At 38.5% G+C, this 16,225-nt stretch overlaps 1 protein-coding gene across 3 annotated transcripts in view; it reads right to left on the bottom strand.

Annotated features, from left to right (window-relative positions):
• The window catches only part of LGR4 (leucine rich repeat containing G protein-coupled receptor 4), a 71,841-nt gene that overhangs the window by 40,760 nt on the left and 14,856 nt on the right, over positions 1-16,225 (bottom strand). Inside the window, exons 1-2 of one of the 3 annotated variants that reach the window (XM_023928501.2) lie at positions 15,601-15,684; positions 14,725-14,802 (exon numbers count right to left, since the gene is read on the bottom strand). The exons of the other annotated variants lie outside the window; for them this stretch is intronic. The gene's annotated coding sequence lies outside the window, so the exon portion shown is untranslated. Of the gene's footprint in view, positions 1-14,724; positions 14,803-15,600; positions 15,685-16,225 lie in introns of those variants that run through there. 3 annotated transcript variants of the gene reach the window in all.

Genomic DNA, 16,225 nt, shown 5'->3' with positions numbered 1-16,225 from the left:
ACAATTTGGTTTGATAATTAAACTAACTGCGTAACTATTTGTGACATAATCCCAAGTTCTTACTTTCCACTTGGATACTGGTTTGGGTTTTTTTTTTTAGTATGTAATGTTATTACATATTACAATTATTAATGTAAACTTAATAAGCAATTCAGTAACACTTGTTAGTAGAGCCTTCCCTGCTTGCTCTCTTCCACTTGTTTTTCTCTAGTGTCTATATGCCACCTCCCTACATAATTCAGATAAAAAACAAACAAACAAAGCCAAACTCTCCTTTTTATCTCAGTAATGGCCAACAAGAACCACTGAAGCTCATCCACGACATTTAAAAGTAACTGGTGACTGATCTGCTGCAACACCTGTGCAGCACAGACCCTCAGGCACTGCCAGTGTTAAAACTGCTCTTACACTAAATCTAGAGGCAACCATTTCTCTAAAATAAATGTTAATTAAATAGTAGTCCCAAAACTTCATTTCTCATTTCCCAGAATAAACTAAGAAAGTTACTCCTCAGCAGCTGCTATTAGTATACTGAAGAGCAAAGACAGCAAAATAAGGCTCAGCATATACAAAACAAACCCAACTGTGACAAGAGCCAAAAAAAATCCACTGTGGTACAAAAGACTCCTTCACTAAGCTCCAGAAGGAGCTGAACTCAGATGCTTTTTCCCCAGACTCTACAGCCTGCATGCTTTAAGCAGTGTTTTTTGCCTTGGCAGCAGCATGGTCACAGTACAGTGCTGCTGTTGAGGACGTTTTTCTTCTAGTGCAGCAAAGGAAATAAATGTATCAGGTACATGAACTGTCATCTGTCTGCTCCACAGGAGACTGCAATTTCTATTTTCACACATTTTTTCAAACTGATATAGGTATGCTGGGAAGCATTTATGAATAGGGCAGAAGAGTAAGAAGGGAGTAGAGACCCTAATCTTAAGAAATCTGTGCAAGAAAATCACAAGTCTGAAAAAACTGTCCAGGTGATATAAAACCTTACTGTCACATGCACCATAATAAACAGTGGTAGTAAAAATAAGTCTACAGTTCAGAGCATCAGAAAGCACTGTATGAATGCTTATGCATCACTTTGGCAAAGATTTTGGCTGCACCCACATTTGTTGCACTACATGGTAGCTCTTTTTGACAGCTGAGGTAAGGAAATCACATCCACCTGAAAGCAATGATACTGAAATTTCCACAGCTATAAATGCCCAAGTTTAGAAGTGCACTGTGGAAGCCTAAATAAAGTCAATGGAAACCATGCTAATGCATAGAATGGCTGACATCCAAATTCAAAGCAATTTTGGCTTTCTCTGGGATCTGAAATTAACTAAAAATGTTTTTTTTCGCCTGTAGCTCCAAGTATTAGGCTTTACAGCTTTAATTTGGGAAGTAGATTATTTGGATGGAAGCATGAAACAGATCACCTAATAGTGAGGACTTGAGAACCATTACTGATAGTCTCAAATTCTACTGAAATCTGTTTTCAGTGAAGCAGAATTTTTAACAAAGCCAGACAGAAATATACACTGTGATTGTCTTTATCATGTGAATCTTCAGGGACTGCTTATCACGATGCCTTGATAAAAAGATGACATTTTTATGAAGTTTCTGCATTTGCCTTCATTACATGCAATAGTAACTCTTAGTAAATAAATAAGTCAATCTTTATAGCACTGATTTGCAAACTTTGGGGAATATCAAAGCACCAACTCTGAAAGTTTCCTTATGATCATCATACAAGTCTTAAAACAATTCTTGTTTAATTAAGAACATTATGTAAAAGCAGCTTTGCTGATATATATATACATAAAGACATCCATACATAAAATAGTGTACTATTCACTCTACAGAATCTCCTCAAAGAATGAGTTCATAGGCACTATGTACTGGTAATAAAATACTAAGTAGTTAATGAGCAAGAATTTACAAACAATATTAGGAACACCCATGATACTAAAATTAGATTACCTAATAACTAGTCTCTGTAAATTTTACTTAGTAGATTTGGAAAGATACTCTTAACACATAATTAATAAAAGAATTGGTGGAGCACAATATACTATGATAAAATAATGACAGATAATCCCCACAGTCTAAAACAAAAATAACCCTTGCTAAGTTTTTTACTGTTTGTATTATAGAAATAGTCATTTTACTACTCCTAAACTTAAAAAAAAAGGATCAAACCATGCAGTATCAAGAAGGCTGTCTATTTAATAAAAACAAATATTAGTATGCCCCTTGACATGTCAAATCAATCTCCACTGAGAAGCTACCATATACCATCTGTTTCTCTACTAAAAAGCCCTCAGGCCTGTAAACCCAGAAATCATTTAGGGAGCTAATATTAAAAAAAAAAGTTCTAAGAATGAATAAAAGAATATTAATAGTACTAGCCTAACCTCAGTAGTGTTCATGGGAATGATGCTATCATGCAAGAGAAGGATCATGTCAGCAGTTGCCTAAATCCCCTTTTCAGCAGGACTAAGCTAGAAGACCTACTATGGATTGGGTTATTACATCCAGATATAGGTTCCCCTAAAAGCAGCACAGCACCTGGAAACCTTTGAATTGCCACCAAACACATGTGCACACAGAACTCCCAACAAACAAAACACCAAAATCTTCATATGTTTGCCCTAAATTTTATTGATAAACTGAAGTTCAGATTCAGTATCTAACATCTAATTTTCTTGTTCTTCCAGCAAGTCCCCAGTGTGTCTGTCAGCCCAGCAAACTACACCTCTGACAAGTTCAGACCCACATTTATAGTTGGGATATTTTCCCCAGAAAGTGCAAAACAGACGTAACAGCTCTAAAAGATATAAGATTATGGTAATGCCATGGGTTTACACTGCATATTCATCAGGGAAAAGGAGAAACCAGGTTAGACCTGCATCTTTCAGCAGGTAGCCATTAACTAGATTTAGCTGTACTAAACAGCCAGGCTAACTCTTTGCTCACTGACCAATATTAACCAAGGCAGAGGTTGCAGATGCCCCATTCCTGGAAACACTGAAGGGCGTGATGGGGCAAGAAACTGGCATTGAAACTACAATGATGGCCAAGAAGCTGGAACTGAAACTAAAATATGAGCTGCCAAAGGTGGTAACCTCTTTAGCAAGAGGCTGCATCTCAGGGGATAACATGAATCACAGCCTTATAATTACAATTAGTTTCACCATTTCAGGCAGGAGAGATGTAACACACAAAATAAACAAAACTACACTCCCTCCTAGTGCCATGGCTGTATTCCTTTTACTGAATGATAAATAAGGCTTCTTACACTCTGCCAGAAGCTTTGTCCTTCTTCCAAGAAGGTTCTACAGAAAAGAATAAACTAAAATTAGTAGTTTGTAACTATAAATATTCTTTTGCCATCTCAGGTAATGCAGAGATTATTTTTTACAGGCAAAAGGTGAAAAGTCAAGCCACAGTACTCCAGCACTCATTTGCTGTCTCCAGCCTGCTCAAATAGATCCTTTCAGCTTACTCTGACAACTACTTGAATATTCATTTCCAGCAGAGTTTAGGAAAGTTTCCTACTTTCGCTTAACACAGAAACACTTTAAAGTCATTAAAGATACTTATTCTAACTGGCAACGATAGTAAAAGCAATGAAAACCTCCCTCTGTTGAAAACAGGCATCAAATGAGATTTTTGTGTGCTTGTGAATATGAAACAGTTGGGTTTTCCCCAGTGAAAGCTGTTGTGTCCATTTTCCTTGGAAGAGGAAAGCAGCTTCATTGGACACAGTAAAAAACTCACAGCACCACATCTCATCTTGCATAATGCTGGATATTCAATCAGTTTTCAATCAACCAGCACTGGAGACTTCAGAACACTTAACAAGAAAACATAATGCACTTAAAATTTTTATTATACTCCTGCAAGAAATCCAGTTCCTGATGTGAGGTTTTAGTTATTTGGATTTTAGTGTTTTTACCACTAACCAAAGTCAAACATCCCCAGGCTTCAGGATGAGCAGAAATACTTTGTCTCTTGGATGGCAACTTGCTAATTCTCTCATATTTTAAAAACAAACTCTCATCTTTAAATAGTGGCTTCAATCACAGCTTTCTTAAGTGGCATCACACAAAAAACAATTAGATGCAATGCACAGAGTATCACAGTGTCTCCTGCAGGCACAAGTAGCCTTCTCTATCATTTTAAAGTACTGCCTCCACCATAAAGGAGCCTGAACCTTGCTCAATTTCTCTCTTACCAATTGCCAGAGCATGATTCTGGCTAGAGACTAGAGATCATGGAAAGGGAGGAGTACACAATAACTCTTGTGTGAGAAGAAAAGCTGCAACAACAAAAAGGGACCACAAAATGGGAAGTATAGCCTTCCTGTAGGACAGAAAGGACAACAAAATGATAGATAAATTAGCCCAAGATACAAGCACAGAATAAAAGCAAGTGACCCAAAATAACTGATAGATATTGAAAAGGAAAACAATGCCAGTCTCTGTGACCTGAGGGACATTTAGCTGCAAGCCGTTTTTTTTAATGACAATACCTATCATTCCTAACTGCATCTCCCCAAAATATGTGCACATTTTAGGAAAAAAACTTTCCTCACAGCCCTTGTGCATTGGAAAAACCCACAGGAAATGCCAGTGTTACACTTTCTGTCCTAGCTCAATCTCCTCTCTCAACACTTTGGATCTGCACTGAACTGGGGGCACACACAGTTTCCACCACATTCATGCACTGCATCTGAATATATGCTAATCACCTAAAACACACCACTTTGTAAAAAAAATCCAAAACATTAAATACCTAGCTACAGAAAAGCAAAATGAAATCTCAACAAAACCAAATTGAGATTGGCTGTTTAAAACAAGATCAAAATACACCCCTGTGCTTCCCAGCACTTTATTAATAGCTATCTACTTTTTGCCTTTTTGACTGTCAGGTAGAGAAAAGAAGAGAGAAAATGAAGGAGTGAGATAGAAAAAGAGAAGGGAGCCTTGGCTGAAGGAAAGAAGATCATGTTTCAACAAGGCACCTTTAAATTCCTATAAAGTACTGCCTCTGAGCAAGCTTAACCTGTTTGTTGATAGATAATAGCATGTAATACTGTAGGCTCCATTCAGTCTTTTCCAATGTCTGGGCCATCTGCCACTGAGTTATTTAATTATAACACATAGAAAATTACGTAGGCAGAGCTATTTATTTGAATAAAGCCCTCCTACCTACCTTTACAAAACCATTAGGTAATAGGTCTTAGTCTTATATAAAATTGCCCAAGTAGTAACCATGATCCAGTTTCAGCAGTACTAGGAAAAGCTGAGGCTGTTAATGTTTTTAGAAATTACATTAAATAAGCCAGGATATTGCAAATGCACCTCAACATGATGCTGGGAAGCACCCAGCAACAATCAGTCATCTGTTACCATCTGGACCACTGAGAACATGGACATGGACCTATTTACATTAAAACTGGTGAGGATAAAGACAAAGCAAGATAAATTATTCTTAGCATAGGAGACCAAGGGTTCTTCACCAATTAGCAAAACCAAAAAAAACCAGCAAGAACAAAAAACCCACAAATAAACAAAAAGGACTGATTATACAGCTGCATGGCAAATGGTCAGTACTTCAAGGTATTTCCAGGTCATTTCTGTGTTAACCAAGAGAACTTCCTGGTGTTGTGGCAGTAGGGAGAGGCAGAGACACTGGAGTGGGCAGCAGGAGACAAGAAATCAGAGAAATTCAAGGTTAGAGTAATATTAAGCTGTACTACAATGCTACAGTCCCCAACTCCTTGTAGGAACATGTTCACATGATGAAAAACAATGTGATTTTTGTCCAAATCACGCCCCTCGGCAGCCAGTCTCATGGGAGAAAAGGAACTGAACTACATCCCTTGTTTAAATCTTCTTTCCCATTTATCCAGTTCCTTCAGGAACAGGTGATAAAACCACTAAGGGACTGAATAAATGAGTCTGCATTAATACTGTCCCATATCTTAATTGTATTCAGTATGTAATGAAATCATGGAAAGCCTAGAGGATCAGCAAGAAATTTTCAAGTCAATTAAAAAGAAACAAATTTGGTAGTAGAGGTTTGTTTTATTGTATCTTCCTGATGACAAGAAGCAAACAATTCTCTTCCAGAAGCACCAGGTAACAACTACAGCTTGGAATGCTGACTGTCTGCACTATGGATCCAAAGAGCACAGCTAAAATCCAAGGATATGTTACATGCAGACATTTCAACCCCAACAATGAGAAATCATGAACAGGAAGAAAAGAAATAGGCAAAGATGATGTTTACAGAGGAACCTGCACTTGGAAAGTGTTTGAGTTCAAAATAAAATTTAAATAACATGCTGAGAAATTAATTTCTTACCTTTAATATATTACCTACATCTATTACTGCAAGGTAGTAGTATAATAGTACAATACCTAACTATTAGCTAACATGTCTGTGGTGATAAGACCTCAATGTCAGACTGGCAATACAACTGGCATTGCATGTAGAGTTTGCATTCTCTCCATTTCTGACAATCACAACTACCAGTGCCCATCTTCCAGTTGGAAGGGCTCACTGGGTATTCCAACAGTCAGAACTCTGTATTATTAACCATCCCTTATCTCCAATCCTTGCTGCCATGTCCCAATATATTTCCTCCTGATATGTGTCTACCATTCCTTTTAACATAGACAAAGCTGTTAATGACAGAAAGAGAAGATTTAAAACCAACTTTTGCATTAATATAGATTTTTCTTCTTGCTATTCCATCTCTCCCCAGCAATCTTAAGCATGCTTCTACTGCCTCTGATATGATCACAGAGACCTCTGAAGCTTAAAAGCACAGAAACCTGTTCTGTACTTCTAAGCCATTCTGGAGTAACAGAAAGCAAATGAAACATAACATTTTTTCACTTACAAGCATGCTTTATTTTCCAATTCTTCTAGAAAAACACTCTCACAATAAAGGAAATATCCAAATATTTAAAGCCTTAGTCAATACCTGCTGTGATTGCCTAAGTAAGACACAGGTTGCATTCCCACCCAGCAAATACTTGCCATTTCCTAAGTATCCATGCTATCTCACTAATGAGCACAAGGTCTTATCATCTGTTGTTTGTATTGCAAGGAGGAGCCGAGGGCCCTGTTCAACACTGGCAGATTGGAGCTGTACAAATACACAGCTGGAGACACTACTCACCTAGAGGAGTTTGCTGTGTAAATGCACTAAACAAACAGCATGGCAAGGAAAACAAGTATGCAAAGGTATGTGAAGTAAGCTCCAAAATCACCAGCAGAGCCTGAAGTGCCCTCCAGTTGACCAGGGCTACTCCCATGTTCTATGCTCAGCTACCACCTTTCCTAAACAAATTAATTAACTTTCTTTCCCTGTCCCTTTGTTTGTTTAGCAGGGAAACAGGACAGGAGATTGTTCTGACAATTTCTTGTTTGCTAGATATGCAGGTTCTCTCCATTTGGTAGCAGCAGAAAGAAATTATGCTCTAACTTATATGCAACATTTCCATTCACTTTTATGTGGCTCTAACTGGGAGCTATGTGACAGCTCACTCGGGGATGAAGCACTTGACCTGATTTTTCATGGAAACAATCAAACTTCAGATCATCCACTGACCCTGGCTATTAAAGGTTTTGATTATCAGAAGTTTTAGTAAATAGTAGTAAACAAAGCATTTTTTAAAAAAAAAATTCTTTTTTTAAAGCAGCATATAAATCCTGTAGATTTCAGTAAGCTTTTTGCATTTTGCTGAAGTAGGACCTACAACATTTTCACTGGCAGCAACAGAAAACCTGCAAAACTTCAGGCAGGCCTGTTCCTGCAAGAGAAGTAACATCTCCCTCTTTCTCCCACCATACCTCTTATTAAGTTATTTCTCCTGCCTCCTCCTTCGTGTGTCACATCAACCTGTTGTTGGTTTTTTTCTTCCAGTATGGTGCTTTAGCATTCTTACAGACACAGTAACTAGCTCTAATGTACCCTATTCATGTGCCAATCAAGCCATCATCAATATCTTAGAGAGAACAATACCTATATGCAAAGCCTTATTTTGAACTGGTATTTGAGTCACTGCAGGCCAGCTATTAAGCAATCACACATACAGTTAATGGCTTATGTTGACACATGGTAGGGAATTAACCTAGAAAAAATTTCCACTGCATTATTATGAAAGTGATCCCATCCCAGAATTGGAATATAGTGCAAATTAACATGGTCATCAGTTAATTTTTAAGAGCCACACTTTGGGTGCAGATTAGAGCCTAAAGGAAGGGCTTATTGTAAACTGGAGGAAGAAACAAAATGTGTTTCAGTGCAGGAGTATTTCTTTTACACAGAGATTTACACAGTTAGAGATTATTTATAGCAGAGAGTAAAATTATGTATTATTCACTGTTTCATAGTTATTTACTCTGTATAATACAGTAATGCCAGGGAATTGAGTACATAAAAAATCAAACCATTTGAAAGGCACACTAGTCAAGCAATCTGAGGTCAAGTCTGTACCAAGATACTCCTCCTGTACCTATGAGTATTCATCACAAAACGTGAATAACCAATACGACCACAAAGAGGTCCATGAACAAAACCAGGTGGGAACTCAGACCATACACATCCCTGATCTATAATCAATTTGTACACCCTGCTATCACCCAAACTCCTGATAGAAAAGCTTTCAGCATAGTTACATCACAGCTGCCCTCTGACTTGAGACATTTTTAAAATAATTTATACAGTTTATACAAAGTAAGATCATCTTAGCTCAAAACATGTACATCTAAAACCACGCACTACAACCATCATTTTTGGCAAGATTATCTGTGAAAGGCAGTAAAAGAAAGCAGAAATATTTCTATTTCTTTTAATCCACAAATCTCCACACAGAGGGAAAAGGGGAATGCAGCAACAGGTTACACACTTAAAGAGTTCAACCAACTATACCCTGGCAATATATTTCTGTGCTTTTTCTTTTTGTAATCATATGGTGTTAGCTGTCTTTCATGGAGCAGCAGACTCCTATGATAGTAGGAGAGAAAAGTACTGAAGAAGACAGTGGGAACTTCACACAGGAAGAGGAAAATGTCACATGTAGCTCATGCCTATAATAAAATCAATACCAGAAAACCTAAAGGAGTTTTATGGAAGGGTATTTGTTATGTTCTAAGTAAATAAAGTTGAACTCTACACCTGCAACTAAATTAAAATAGGGTAGCATTGCCAGCTGCATCAACTGTCCTTACCATAATGGAATCATATTGAATCATCATCACTGAGGTTAACTATGCCATTTTTAACAGCTCTGATTTCTCTTTATTGAGTTGTCAGTTCCAGGTTTAAGACATACCCATATTTTAAGTTGAAACATATTGCAAAACTCGACACCAACACTTCACACATGACCAAGCCCCAGTTTTGTTCATTACTACAGAGGAAGTTCTCAAGCACTTTTCCCTTATCAAAAATCTTCCTGAACAACCATTGCTGAAACACCAGGAACATCACTGAAATATGTACTCTAACCAGTTTACTGAGATTTGGGTCCTGTCCGTCCCACCCCCATCCCACTCTGCCACCACTCCAGTCTCAGGTTTCTGCTGTATAACCACCAATATCTACAAGGCAAGTTTCATTCCTTTAACAGCTCCAAGGGCAATTCCATAAAACTTAAACTGCCTTAATAGGAACACCGGGAGTCACAGTCACCCTTTGAACTCCAAGGACATTACAGCCCTCTCCACCTAGCAACACTGTATTTAAAACAACAAATGTTTCATACCATAAACTCCCAGTTACAGCTCTGGACACAGAGCCAGTGAGCTTCAGCGCCTTGCCTTGCTCCAGCAGAGACATTATTTCGTGGGTTGACAGGTTGCTTTCCTTCCCAAGTCTTGGGTTCAAAGGAGAATATTTCTGCATCTCTATGAGGTAGGAGGAGGGAGGCTAAAGCTACCCATGTTTCTGAGCTGTCCAGGCAGAGCTTTAAATCTGTTTACCAATAAAAAAGCAGTGATATCAATTCACACATATATTCATATAAAAAAATCTTCTGTTGCAGTTTCACTGTGTGTTTTTGCTCTGCTGCATAAACAGCTGTAAATCCAATTTCATAAAAATGCCAACTTTAGTAACTGTAACTACTTTGAATTTTATTCATTTTCTTCTGGTTTATTTTGGTCTTCTAGTCTGTCCCACCCACTGTTTAGAAAGCAACCAGAGCCTCAAAAGTCTGGGCAAGACCTACATTTTTAGAAGGCTAAAAACCAAAAACAGCAAAACAAAACTGGTGTATGAACACAGTCACTGATACAGTGAAGCCAGATAACAAAATCTGAATGTCACGATTAGTCCAAACCTATATACAACAGCTTCAGCATTCAAGAATTCTTTTCAGTCACATATTTGGATGTAGCTAAAAACTATTTCTGGCAAAAAACACTCAAAATATCTATGCTGTGGGAAAACTAAAAGTACATAGTACAACTTCCTAGTGCCAAAACCAACTTCATGGCAGCACCTGGAAGGGCTTTTTTAGAACCAAACATGCTTTTATGTAGTAATTTTCAAGGTATCTCAAACTGGTGAAGAACAACCAATTTTGATAAGATGTAAAACTTAAGTTTTGAAAAATTTTGGTTATCAATTATTGCATAACATTTTAACATAGGAGTAATTTCTACTTTATGACATTTAAAGGATTAAAGTCTGCCTAAAGTTTCCCATGTGGCAGAGTTCATGTGTGCTAACACATAACCCTTGTGTTTCTCTCAGGAAACTGTACCTTCAACAAATGGCAAAGTTGCTGCCTACTGACAAGGAATGTATATTCTGTATTCTGAATACAAGAATCCAAACAGCCTCATCAGCCTTCCTGATCTGTAGAGTTATGATGGTTTCAGCTACATTTCTTCTTTCGATTTGATATTGGTGTCCAGGTTCCTACCAGATACATATGAAAACATGGGTTAAACATCCACCTTAGCTTCCAGTGAACCTTAGACATGAATTAAAATGAAAGTTGCCCAAATCATCTGCCAGGACACTCTCAGAGCTAAGAGCTGCAGGTTCAGCTTCTACTTCAATAGTACAGGACTGAACAAGGGACATGAAGGGAAGTATTCAAACCCAATTTTATTTCTTCTCATACACAGTGACAGGAATTATTATCTGCTAATTATTTTGTTTCAGGAAGCCAAATTCACGCATGCTTTTTGTCTTGTGCAAAAACACACAACTCTTCTTTGGTTACTTCCCTGAGAGCCAGGCTGCTTGTCCAATCCCTCTGAGAGGTGAGCCCAGCTCCAGGCCCAGGAGAGTCACCCTCACCACTGACAATTTGCACAGCCCCACACATGTACACGTCTCTTGTTCTCAGGACTTTGGCAGAGGCACAAGCCCTACAGCTGACACTGGCCCACAAATGACAAGTGCCTCAAAGTCACATCCTCTAAGGATTCAAGAGCCTCAGACAATGCTGCCTGCACCATGCTAAGCTCATGAGGGCACAACTAACTTCAATCAGTGTGGGTTAGCAACAGTAGAATCTGGCAGGAGCAGTCTGGTGTATGGGTAATAGGCAATTCCACAAAAATAAAAATCTATGAAGGAAATAATCAGTCGGGATGAAGGGAAACCAAATGAAAGCATAAAAACTCCTCTTTATTCGCCAAGAGATGAAGGAGGAATGTACTCAGCATTTCCACTTCCAGAGGTCTGAGGACAAAAGGCAGATTCTCCTCTCACCTGTAGCAGAAAGCTGTGTAAGTTAGGGAACATCACCTGAGTCCTTTTAATACTGTTATTGTGAACTATGCCTAAATGCAAAGAGGCTACCACAGGCAGCCCACCTCAACCACTGGCAGGCCTAATGAGCAGCTAACATAACAAGAAGTCTTCTAGTGTAATAAAGGTGGATCAATTTGCCCTTGCTCAAAATTTTCCCTTAACCAAAAGAGACTTCTCCAGAGTCCCAATAGTCAGAGAACTTTGTTCTTAGTCAACTGTGTCTCTTTACATAGTTAAACTACAACTACTGAAACAAAGAAAATTTGCAGGGAAAAGACTATGTTTTTAATTTTAAAAGGAAGAGTTTGAGGAAAATATTTTTATAATATACTGGACCAAGCAATAAAGATGTGGCAAAAGGGGTGACAGCTTTCAGGCAAAGAGACACTTTCTGGGGTCCTTAACAGTATGCTGATGTGTTTTGCTGTTGTAGGGCTTCCCACTAACCTGCAGAGGTTGTTCCTCTATCATTACTGCATACAAAGGAGCCAGCACAACTGGCAAGTCAGAAGAGAGTTAAATCCACATTGCACACCCATTAGAAAAACTCTACAGTTAAAATCAACTGAAATTCCAAGGTAAAAAAGAAAGAGGATAAAAATAAATTTTAAAAGCCTCACTTATTTCACACACACAGAAAAAGCTGAGTACACTGTTAGCATGGGGAATCCAGTCCCTCACACGTTCCCATTCCCTGCCAACATATTCACAGTAGTTTTCAATAAACATCTACACAAGTCACTGTAAGGCAAAAAAAAGAGATCTGTTTTCTTTCATACAATCACACAAAAATAACTGTCATAACAACCATCCTTGTGGTAGAAGAGTCCATATTTTCCTGCAGTGAAATCCTCTGCAGCTGCCCTGTGGAAAAGACAGCCAATAATTGGCTTCTTTCACCTCTGTTAACCATGAACAAAAGTGTCATTCAGCTCCCAAAAGGATAGAAGGCACCAATGGATGGTCAGCTCTCTGAGCCAATGGGCTGGAATAACAATAACCCTGTAGCATTTTCTTTTTCCTTTTGTTTAGTCTTTCAAAGCCCTTAATTAAGTCCCTCACAAAGCACCCCTACAGGCTTCTTTCAATGAGGCATTACACGCCTGTTTTCTTGTATTGAAAGAAGAAAAGTAACAGGGATTTCTGAGCAGTACACACAATTTCCACGTATTCACAACTGAAATACTGTTACATTTTAGTTTTTAAATATTATTATCAATAACAAGAAGTTCAAGCATCCTATGCTCACTCTATGCTAAAGACAGGTAGTCATAAAACTAGCCTATGTGCAACAGCTCATTCAAACCCATCACAAGACAGCAACTCCCAAAATGAAAGCAGGTGGAACAATGCAGGTTGATGAAACATCCCTGGTCATCCTGAAGCAGACAGCTGAGAAAGGACCGGGTACCCTTGACACTGCACATGACGCATCAGCATTGTCTGAAAATAGAGCTGGTGAAGGCTAAAGTATAAACCCTGCTATGTAATTGGCCTCTCATACAATTTAATACCTACTTGCATTTCATATAATGAAGGCAATCTCCACTATTTAGGACCAAACTGATGTAATACTGATTACTGTGTATCAAACAAGACATTTGAGGATTACATTTTTCAGCAGTGTAGGCAGATTCTGTTTGACAGAAATGCTATAGAAACTTGTAATATTTGAGCCACAAACATGAAACAAAACAATTTTAATAAAACACCTTTGAAATACCATCCTCACAGATGCAGGCTGGCTGGAGGAAACCTAGTCATCTGATCCCTTCCCACTCCAAACCAGTCAAAGCAGCAGACTAATGTGGTCACTGTTTTTTGAGAGGCATCCAGTGTATGTGGTGAAGGGCTCCGGGGTGGGTAGGTAGTACCAGGTACAAGCACCACTTGAAGCCATCACCTGCCCAGCCATGGTCCAAGCCCCACAGCGTGCTGCTGGCCTCACTCCATTATCCTGTAAATGCCCTTGTCCTGTGAATTCAAGCAGCTTTCCCGCAGATCAGCCCGGCTAGTCCAGTCAGAAACTACCAGAATCATTACCAAAGAATATTTTTCATATCAAAGAACCACTGAGGTTGGGACTCTGATAATCTCTAAAACACCTTCTCCCCTGAAAGAAAACTGGAATAGCCCTTTTGAAATTGACAGAAACCCCTAAAACATGAGGAACAGACAAAAACATTTATTACAAACACCAATCTGAGCGAATGCAAAAAGTGATGTTGTAAAATCCTCTCTACACCATCTACATATCAGGCAGGCACTCTTTAATAAGCACCTCAAGATATAAAGAAAACTGTGTGTCTAGGCAAAACCTGGGATTGTTCAACTTGGTAAAGAGAAGGATTTGGGGTGGCCTAATTGCAGTCTCCCAGTGGAGACTAAGGAAGCCTAAAAAATAAATAGAGAAAGACTATTTACAAGAGCATGTAGTGGCAGAACAACAGGGAATGGCATCACACTGAAAGACAAGCAGGCTTACATTAGATATCAGAGATTCATTACTGTAAGGGTGGTGAGACACTGGAACAAGCTGTAAAGAGAAGTTATGTGTGCCCCCTCCCTGGAACATCCCCTGCTCAAGGCCAAGTTGGATGGGAGTCTATGCAACATGGTCTAGTTGGTGTCGCTGCCCACGGCAGGAAGGCTGGAACCAGGTGATCTTCAGTCCCTTCCAACCCAAACCATTCTATGGTTCTATGAAAATGCAACTGGGTACAAATCAACACAGATATTTTTATAATTTTTTTTTATAATAAAACACGTTTTTGTATTTTTTTTTAAATACACCAAAGAGTCAGCTGCTTGTAACTCTGTTCACATAATCAAAGAACCAGCTTTCCTTTCAGCAATGGTAATCGAATGGTACTCAGTGATTTTACTTTTCAAATACAGGATGGCCTACTTAGGTATTATACAACAAAATCTCTTTCTAGTCTTACCTTACACCACTGAATTAAGGCCACAACAAATAATACATGATGACCACCTGTCCTACACGGTGTTCAGGTTTCCTCCTCCTACAAGAAAATGTGATGTAACTATACAGAAAAAAAAATAAGGAGGAAAAAAACCACAGCAATGTCTGCATGGCTTGGTTAGAAGACCTAACTCTAAGCACGAATTTTTGGAAAGCCTATTTGCCAGCCTTTACCAGAATGTCTTGTATCACTGACCTTAATAGAGTTCAACATAGATAAAGGAGGAATTTGCACTCAAGTTCTGTTACACTATTGACAATTTCTGTGATTATTTATCATAGATGATCAGGAGGAACTCTTCTCTAGCAGCAAAGAGCAAGAAAAGTAATTTACATCTAAAACCAATCATGAAAGCTCATCCTAAGTGCATCCTGTGAAGTGCATCAACTACAATCCAAATTTTTATCAAGATGATGAAAATAATTCTAGAATATCTGATAAAACTGCAATATAATGTGAGAATATGCCATTGCAATATAATATAAAAAAGCATAACAAGCATCCATCCTCTGCATCCCAAGGCCCACACGAAGGTGAGGCTTTGCCTCTCATTAGTTGCATGGCTCAGTCAATCTGCTGTTGTCAAAAAACAAACAACCCTTCCCCCCCCACAAAGAACAACAAAACCAGCAAAAATCCTGAAAGAAACAAAAACCAAAACAAAGACAACCAACCAAACCAAGTAAATATGTCCATGAACTAAAACACAGGAAGTTTGAGGTAGCAACATGAGGAAATGCTTCTTTACATAGAGGGTGGCAGAGCAATAGAAGAGGCTCCCCAAGAAATATATTGAGTCTCCCTCCAGAGACATTCAGACCCCACCTGGACACACACCTGTGTCACCTGCTCCAGGTGACCCTGCCTTGGCAGGGGTGTTAGCCTGGATGATCTCCACAAGTCCCTCCAACACTAACAATTCTGTGAAAAGAAATGAAACCAAAGAAACACCCCATACCACTCAGACATCAGAAGCACTCATAAACGTGACTATTGGTTAGGAACTGCATCCCAAACCGCATAGTTGTGCTAACCAAATTTTGTAGGACAGCTCTGGACTTCTAGATTCTGCCCTAACATGAATAAAATTGGTCATATTTATTATTGCTGACCCAAAAATATAAGCCAATAAAAACATAGCATATTTTCTAATTTTTATGGAAAATGTATACAAACATTTCAAATGTTTCACAGAAATTCTCAGCCAAAAAGAACTGATAGCCATCACTTGCAATTGTAAAAAAGAAGTCAAAGAAGCACTAATTCCTAGTGATTTTCTTGAAAAAGTTAAGCTAGCTCTTCAGTTTAACTTTGTTCTCAGTATTTAAATGACTTATTTAAAACTGGTAAGATTTTAGTCACTAAACTGTCAAGAAAAAAGCAGCTTACTTAATCCAAACACAAAATTTCAAGCATTCACACGAAAAACAAAGATCTACTTGGTCTACATTAACGACCTGAC

The sequence above is a fragment of the Cyanistes caeruleus genome, chromosome 6 (assembly GCF_971803275.1).
Source record: "Cyanistes caeruleus chromosome 6, bCyaCae1.hap1.1, whole genome shotgun sequence".
NCBI lineage: Eukaryota > Metazoa > Chordata > Aves > Passeriformes > Paridae > Cyanistes > Cyanistes caeruleus.
This window is presented reverse-complemented; position numbering and strand designations above follow the sequence as displayed.